A 7,556-nucleotide genomic window follows, 5' to 3' on the forward strand; every position below is an offset into this window, starting at 1 on the left:
GCCAAGGTTTGCTCGGGAGGGCCTCGTACTCTCTCTGTTCCCGCGGCTGGCTGGATCCACGCCAGATCCAGTCCCTCCGCCGAGGTTCCCTCCCACTTCAGGCTCTTCTTTCGGCCGGGATTCGATCCTCGAAGATCCATCTGCGGTTGCTGCTCTTGTTGCTTCAAATCCCCGGAAGGTCTGCTTTGCTGCTGCTGAAGTTCTGCTGCATCCAGCTCCCCTTGGCTCGTCCGTGGCGCTCCCAAGTCATGCCTCAAGGCATCCTTGTTTGCGCGCTTCGCTGCCGGCCGGTGTGTGGCGTCGATGCCCGTTTCTTCCAGCCCTGCATCGCCGCGTGCTTCTTCGATTGCGCCGTCCAATGGGGATGTCAACTCGGAGGAGGGTTGGAAGCTTGTTCGAGCTCCGTACTGGTGAAGAGCTCTGTCTCCCGACCACCGACAGCCACCCCGACGATCCTCGCCTTCGTTTTCCCCTCCAACCGGCAGAAGATTCGTCAAGCTCCATCACAGGACCTGCCATCGCTGCCTGGAGCGGGGACACTGTAAAGTTGACTGTAGTGATCCCTAGAAATGCCTGATCTATCGACAGAGCGGGCACCGTGCTCGTCAGTGCGGAAGCAAGTCGCCGCCTCCACTGCAAGTCCGTCTCCCGCCACCAGCACTGCAGAACCATCCCGCACCCCTGCTGCCCTCCTCCTCGGATGATGATGCCGAAAGGATTCCTCTTCGCCTGCGTTCACAGCCGTTGCTTTGTGTCCGCCAACCCTCAAGAGCTCCCCCTGGACATGCTAAAGTTCAAGGCCGGGATTCGCGCGGAAAAGACAGTGATATTTGTGGCCATCAAGAAGATGTCAGGCGCCGCGGTCTGCAACTCCCAAGCACGGATGCCCGGAGAATCAACATTGGATGTGTGCAACGCCTCCGTGATGGCACATTCATCCCGGCTTCGGGCAGGAGATCCCGAGACCGCTCAGCTGATATGATGGCAAGGTGTGCGCGCCCGAGAGCTAGGTGTATCATCCCGCGCAACGAAGAGAACCGTGGAAGATCTCCGCCTCCTTCCCCTCGCAGTACACAACATGACATCATTGTGCTACGGCCTTCCCCGACGGCCCCTGCGAACTGCGGAAGATCGTCGCCGCCTTCCCCCTGCACTACTCACCGAGACATCATCGAGCTGCATCCTTCACCGACTGCCCCTGCCTGGCTGCGTCGCGTAGCTCCGTGTATGGGCTTGCTGGTGTTGCCGGAGGACACGCCACCGGGTTGTCCTGCTCGGTCGTCGCCTCGTCTGCTCCAGCGTGCATCCTCCCGGACTCCAAGCCCCCTCACGCCGATCCACCAGACTGCTCCTTCGCCTGGCTCCCTCACGCCGCTGCACCAACATGCCGAGTTGTCTGGCTCTGCTGATGAGCTCATGGTGACTTCCACTCCAGAAGAGACTCCTTCCCCTCCGGTCACCCTGATCCACATACCTATGTCTACGCCACCTGGAAGCCCGACAGCGTCGCCGCCACGCTCCCCGTTATTCGTCGCCCGTAAGCCACCACTCTTAGCTGATCCAAGCTCCCCTCCACCTCGACAGCCGGTGACCAGGAGGAAGACGCTCGCGGGCGTCTCAGGCTTCAATCTGACCAGGTGCAGCCCACGGCTAGGTGCCAAAAAGAGGACGATGTCGATTGCACAGATGGCAGAGAGGCTACTCTGTCAGCGCATGGGCATCATTGATGAAGGCCAGCAGCTCACCGAAGACGCCATTGGCAGGTTTGTTGCCATGTTCCAGGGAAGGCTCCCCGGCATCACTGTTTCTGCCCTTCGAGCCCTATTCAACCTTGATTGTGACTTGACAAAGGCAGTTGAAGATGCCCTTGTGGAACATGGCGGAGAAGCCGGGCTGGAGCTGCAAACGACAGGAGAGGAGGTCTCTGACGAGGCGGCATGACCTGGGCTGTGTTTGTTCCAGCCGATGTACTTTGTTCTTAATGTTAGATACAACCTGTAGATGGTTCTTGTTCCCTTGTTGGTTGCCGGTGCTGGTGGCCGCTGCCATCTACCCTTGGGTGGCTCACAGGGGTGTTTGTTGTGGCTGTTGTTTGATGTTGCTTAGCGTGCTGCTCCTCCTGGTGTTGATGTACTCTGCTTCTTGTGCTGGCCCTGCCAAGTGTAGATCTACTGAAGTATGCTGGTGCCATTTATGTTAGAACAAAACCTGAATATTCTGAGCTGGAACGTCCGTGGCTTGAATTGTCCTGACCGTCGTACTGCTATTCATGAGACCATCGCTGCTACTCCGTGCCACCTCGTCTGTTTACAAGAGACCAAGCTCGAGCTTGTTGGCCCTTCCATTGCTGCATTTCTAGGTGGATATAGACTGAAGAGCTTTGCTCAGCGCCCAGCTTTGGGCACCCGTGGGGGCATCCTTCTTCTTTGGGACGAGAATTTTGTCTCTGTCCATGATGTTCGCATCGGAGCCTTTTTCCTTTCGGCCATGGTCACCATCACCTCTACGAGTTCATCCTTCAAGCTAACAACTGTTTATGGCCCGAAGCGAAGCAATCTGAAAGACACCTTCTTCCAAGAATTAGTTAGTGAGAAGCCCCCCATGGTGATAAGTGGCTACTCAATGGTGATTTCAACCAAATATACCGGGCTAGAGACAAGAACCGTGCGAATGTTGATCGGAGTCGCATCGTTCGCTTTTGCAACGCCCTCAATGCGTGTGAGTTAAAAGAGGTACACCTTCAAAACCGGAAATTTACTTGGAGTAATGAGAGAAACGATCCAACTTTGAGCAAGCTTGATTCCTACTTTTGCAATGAAGATTGGGACCTTCAGTTCGGCACACACCTCCTGCATGCTATTTCCTCATCACTCTCTGATCATTGCCCTCTCCTCCTTGCTAATGATAAAGGGCCTCTGAGGACCAAGTCGTTCCGATTTGAAAACTTTTGGATCAAAATGCCCAGATTCAAGGATGTTGTCCAAGGTGCTTGGAACCAAGAGGTGAACCATTTTGATCCTTACCACATCCTCTTCCAGAAGCTGAAAAAGACAAGTCATGTTCTTAGAAAGTGGAGCAAGATGATTTTTGCGCATTCAAAGGTGCAAATTCACATGGCCCTCGAGATCATTCTTCGCTTGGACGTGGCCCAAGAATCCCGACCTTTAAGTGCTGATGAGCGGGACATTCGTAGGAGACTCAAGCACAAGGTGCTTAGTTTATCCGTGCTTGAACGCGCGCGAAAAGACAATGTTCGAGGATCACCAATCTCAAAGATGGAGATGCTAACATTCGCTTCTTTCACCTCCGGGTCAACCATAGAAGGTGAAAGAATTTCATCCACCGTCTTAAGCACAATAACGGTTGGGTCACCGACCATGAGCACAAGAAGTCCATCATACAAAACCACTTCAGAGAAGTCACCAAGAGGGGTGCGCCCCGTACCATTGACATCAATTGGGATAATATCCCTGTCCCCGCTTGCGATCTCTCAAACCTTGGGGATGCCTTCTCGGAGGAGGAGGTCAAGAAGGCAATCTTCGATCTACCAAGTGACAAAGCTCCAGGACCGGACGGCTTCACCGGTGCCTTCTCCAAGGAATGTTGGGAGATCATCAGAGGAGACATTATGAATGTTGTCAACCACTTCTTGAGCGTGCACACCTCCAACCTCCATTGGCTCAACTCAGCGAACATTGCCCTCATTCCTAAGAAAGATGGGGCAGAGTGCATCTCCGATTTCCGTCCCATAGTCTTATCCATGCCATTGCGAAGATTATAGCTAAGATGATGGCCTCGCGTCTTGCACCGCACATGCAAAGTCTTGTCTCAAATGCCCAAAGTGCTTTTATCAAGAAAAGGAGCATACATGATAATTTCATGTATGTGAGAGGCCTGGCGAGAAAGTTGCATCGCAACAAGACCCCGACTTTGCTCTTCAAGCTTGATATCAAGAAAGCTTTCGACTCTGTGAGATGGGATTTCCTTTTGGATCTTTTAAGGCATCTGGGCTTCCCAAGCAAATTTCGCGACTGGATTTCGGCCCTCCTTTCCACGGCTTCGTCGAGGGTTTTGATCAATGGTGTGTTGGGTGATCCGTTGAAGCATGGCCGTGGCCTTAGGCAAGGCGATCCTCTATCCCCCCTGCTGTTTGTTTTGGCGATTGATCCTCTACACCATCTTCTCAACAAAGCCACGGCCCAATGCTAGGGCACATCCATCCTCTCTGTGGTAGAGTCACGACCATCCATGCTTCGCTCTATGCGGACGATGCTGCCATCTTTGTCAAGCCCATCAAAGAGGATGTTCAATTCCTTGCTTCCTCTCTGGCCTCCTTTGGAGTTATTACCGGTTTAGTCACCAACTGTGACAAAAGCCTCGTCGCCCCTATTCGATGCGAAAATGTTGACCTTGATGATGTTCTACTTGCTTTCCCGGCTGTCCGTTCTTCGTTTCTGATGAGATACCTTGGACTCCCGCTGTCCATCAAGCGTCTCAAGAGGATCCATTTTCAACACCTTGAGGATAAGGTCGCTGGCAAGCTCCCTCCTTGGCAAGGAAGACATGTCGCTACTGCTGGCCGGGTTGTTCTTGTCAAAGCTGTCCTCACTGCCATCGCCATTTACCATATTACGCCTCTTGATATCCCGATGGCGGTTCTCAAGAAGATTGACCATCTTCGCCGCGCCTATCTTTGGGCGGGAGCCGACAAGGTTTTGGGTGGGAAATGCAAGGTTAATTGGGACCTTGTTTGCAAGCCTAAGAAACATGGTGGCCTGGGTGTGCTCAATTTGGACAAATTTTCCAAGGTTCTTAGGCTTCGATGGCTCTGGTTTGAATGGAAAGAGCCCACAAAACCATGGATTGGTATGGGCACGCCATGTACGGACAAGGACAAAGATTTGTTTGCAGCTGCCACTATAGTCACGGTTGGCAATGGGCGTATGGCCAGATTCTGGAACTCCTCTTGGTTGAATGGTTTGCGCCCGCGTGATATTGCACCTGACATCTTTGATCTATCCAAAAAGAAAAACTGCTCGGTCCAGCAAGCTTTATCAACCAACACTTGGATCTCTCACATCGACATCTCCAATGGTCTAACCATCAACCACGTTCAACAGTTTGCCAACCTTTGGGAAAACGTTGCTCAGGTCACACTTGTTGAGGATATGGAGGATTCCATTATTTGGAAGTTCACCAAGGACAGTTTGTATTTTGCCTCCTCGGCTTATAAGGCGCAATTTGAGGGCCTTACTACGTCGGACATGGTTCTTTCGGTGTGGAAGGTGTGGGCTCCTCCGCGGTGCAAATTTTTTGCTTGGCTTGCTCTTCAAAACAGGATTTGGACATCAGACCGCCTTCTTCGCCGTGGATGGCCCAACTGCGGTCTTTGCCCCCTTTGCAAGCAAAGTCAGGAATCGGCGGCCCACCTACTTTTCCAATGTCGTTTCACCCTTCGCGTGCGGAATGATGTTCTCCAGTGGCTCGGCTTGCAGCACATCAACACCGCAGCTTGGATGACGAGGGTCTCAGTGAGGGAATGGTGGACAGGAAACATTCATATCCGTAGCGAATCCCCCAAAGCGATTGCTTCACTGATGATGCTCATCTCCTGGGAGATTTGGTTGGAGTGCAATGCTAGAATTTTCCACAATACGGCTGCTCCATCAGCGGTCCTTGTTAGTAAGATTAAAGAGGAGTTGTCTCTTTGGGCTTTGGCGGGCGCCAAGCACTTGAGTATTGTAATGGCGCGAGAGTAGGCCTTTATTTTCTGGCCGCTTTGTGGCATTGTCTAAACCTTCTTCCTTAATCAATGAAATGGCAAATCTTTTGCCTTGTTTCAAAAAAAATCCATCCCATGGTTTTTTGGATTACAAATTCATTAACTTTGCCATGCCCTTACTATGGTACGACATATTATGCCATCTCACACATAATCCTCGTTTTGTTCTAACTTTTTAGTTACATATACCACTGGGATTACATTCTTTCAACCGCAATGTTTCTTGGCCGGCAACCGAAGCGGCTGTACATCGAATCGACCAACCCTTTCCCCCTCTCCCCTTGACGGATAGGGATATGACTAAAGGATGCTTCTCCCTCCTTCCTCTGCTCTCCTCTCCTCTCCTGGCCTTTTCCCCTCTCCCTATATATACTTGTGCACGAGAACGATGATGTTTGTTCTTGCTTAGCTAGGATGCTATTTAATCAATGGTCAAATCATCGATGACTCCATGAACCAACAATTTTTCTCCCCTTTAATTCCTCTGTGTATAAGTAAGCATGTAAATGTTGTTGGCCTGACAACTCAGGTGCTCATAGACCATGGGACAAATAATAGTATATTGATTAAACATTTCATTTGGTTACTAAAGATTAATTATATGAATTGAGCGTAGCTCACATGATTAAGATGTGTCGGTTTAATCTCTCGAAGATAATCATAGAGATAGGGCGTACATGTGTACCTTCATAAAGATGAATTTATGTGCTATTTAAACTTTTTTTAGAAAAGGAGAATTACCCCGGCCTCTGCATCGGAGCAATGCATGCAGCCATTTTATTAATTATTCTCAGAGACCTTACAAATCATTACATCAATAAGCCTAAAGCCACCATCTTGACGACACCTGTCGCTACTCCTGATGCAGGGGTGCTAAATGTCCGAGCCTAATACCAAACAGAAATCGTACCAAAACCTAGCATCTAATACCGGTTGCCCCATCCCAGCCACTTACCGGGAATGGGTCACACACCGGTCCGGCGCACTCACCGAGGCTACCGCAACCGTCATCCACCTAACCATCTTTAGAGCAGGTACCGACGCAAAGGCATTGCCAGGTCAGCTGTCGACGCCACCATGACGCCAGACAGCGCACTGCCCCACACTCGTCCATCCAGCCGCATCTATCATTGATATCCAGCTGCACCATGACGCCAATACTCGTTGTTATCGACGCGGTAGAAACAACGCCGCACCTCCTGGCAACCTCCACACTGTCGCCGCTGCTGGAGCTACATGGAGTCCATCACCCACAACATCTCTCCGCCGAACAACAGAACCTCCCAAAACGGCGCCTCCATGGAGGGTATGAGGCGAAGGACACCGCCGCCGCCCAATCCAGACTGAATTTTTGACTTTCGTCCAGGAGGGGTCTAGTGGTGGATAGGAGAGACCTCAACATCGCCTTCACAGAGGGTAACAGCGTCGAGAGACGTCGCCGATGCCAGACCGAGCAAGCCAATCAAAGTTTCCTCCGGTCCCCATCCTATACCACCAAAACTCCATCAGCTTTGGATCCGGCAATGAACCACAAAGCGGAACCTAGAGAGATGAGAGATCCATGGGGTTCAACCCCGCCATGAAGGAGGATCGAGAAGAATCCATCGTAGATCTCCAGGCGCCGAATCCAACGATCCGCGTGGTCAGCGACGACCACCACCACCTCGCGGCGGCTGGCGGCGTTCAAGTCCAAGACCCAGATTGGATTCGATCTGAACCCGACAGCGCCTGCGGCCACCGATCTTGCCCACCACGCAACTATAACCACGCCGCG

This window comes from Triticum dicoccoides, chromosome 5A (assembly GCF_002162155.2).
Source record: "Triticum dicoccoides isolate Atlit2015 ecotype Zavitan chromosome 5A, WEW_v2.0, whole genome shotgun sequence".
Lineage (NCBI taxonomy): Eukaryota > Viridiplantae > Streptophyta > Magnoliopsida > Poales > Poaceae > Triticum > Triticum dicoccoides.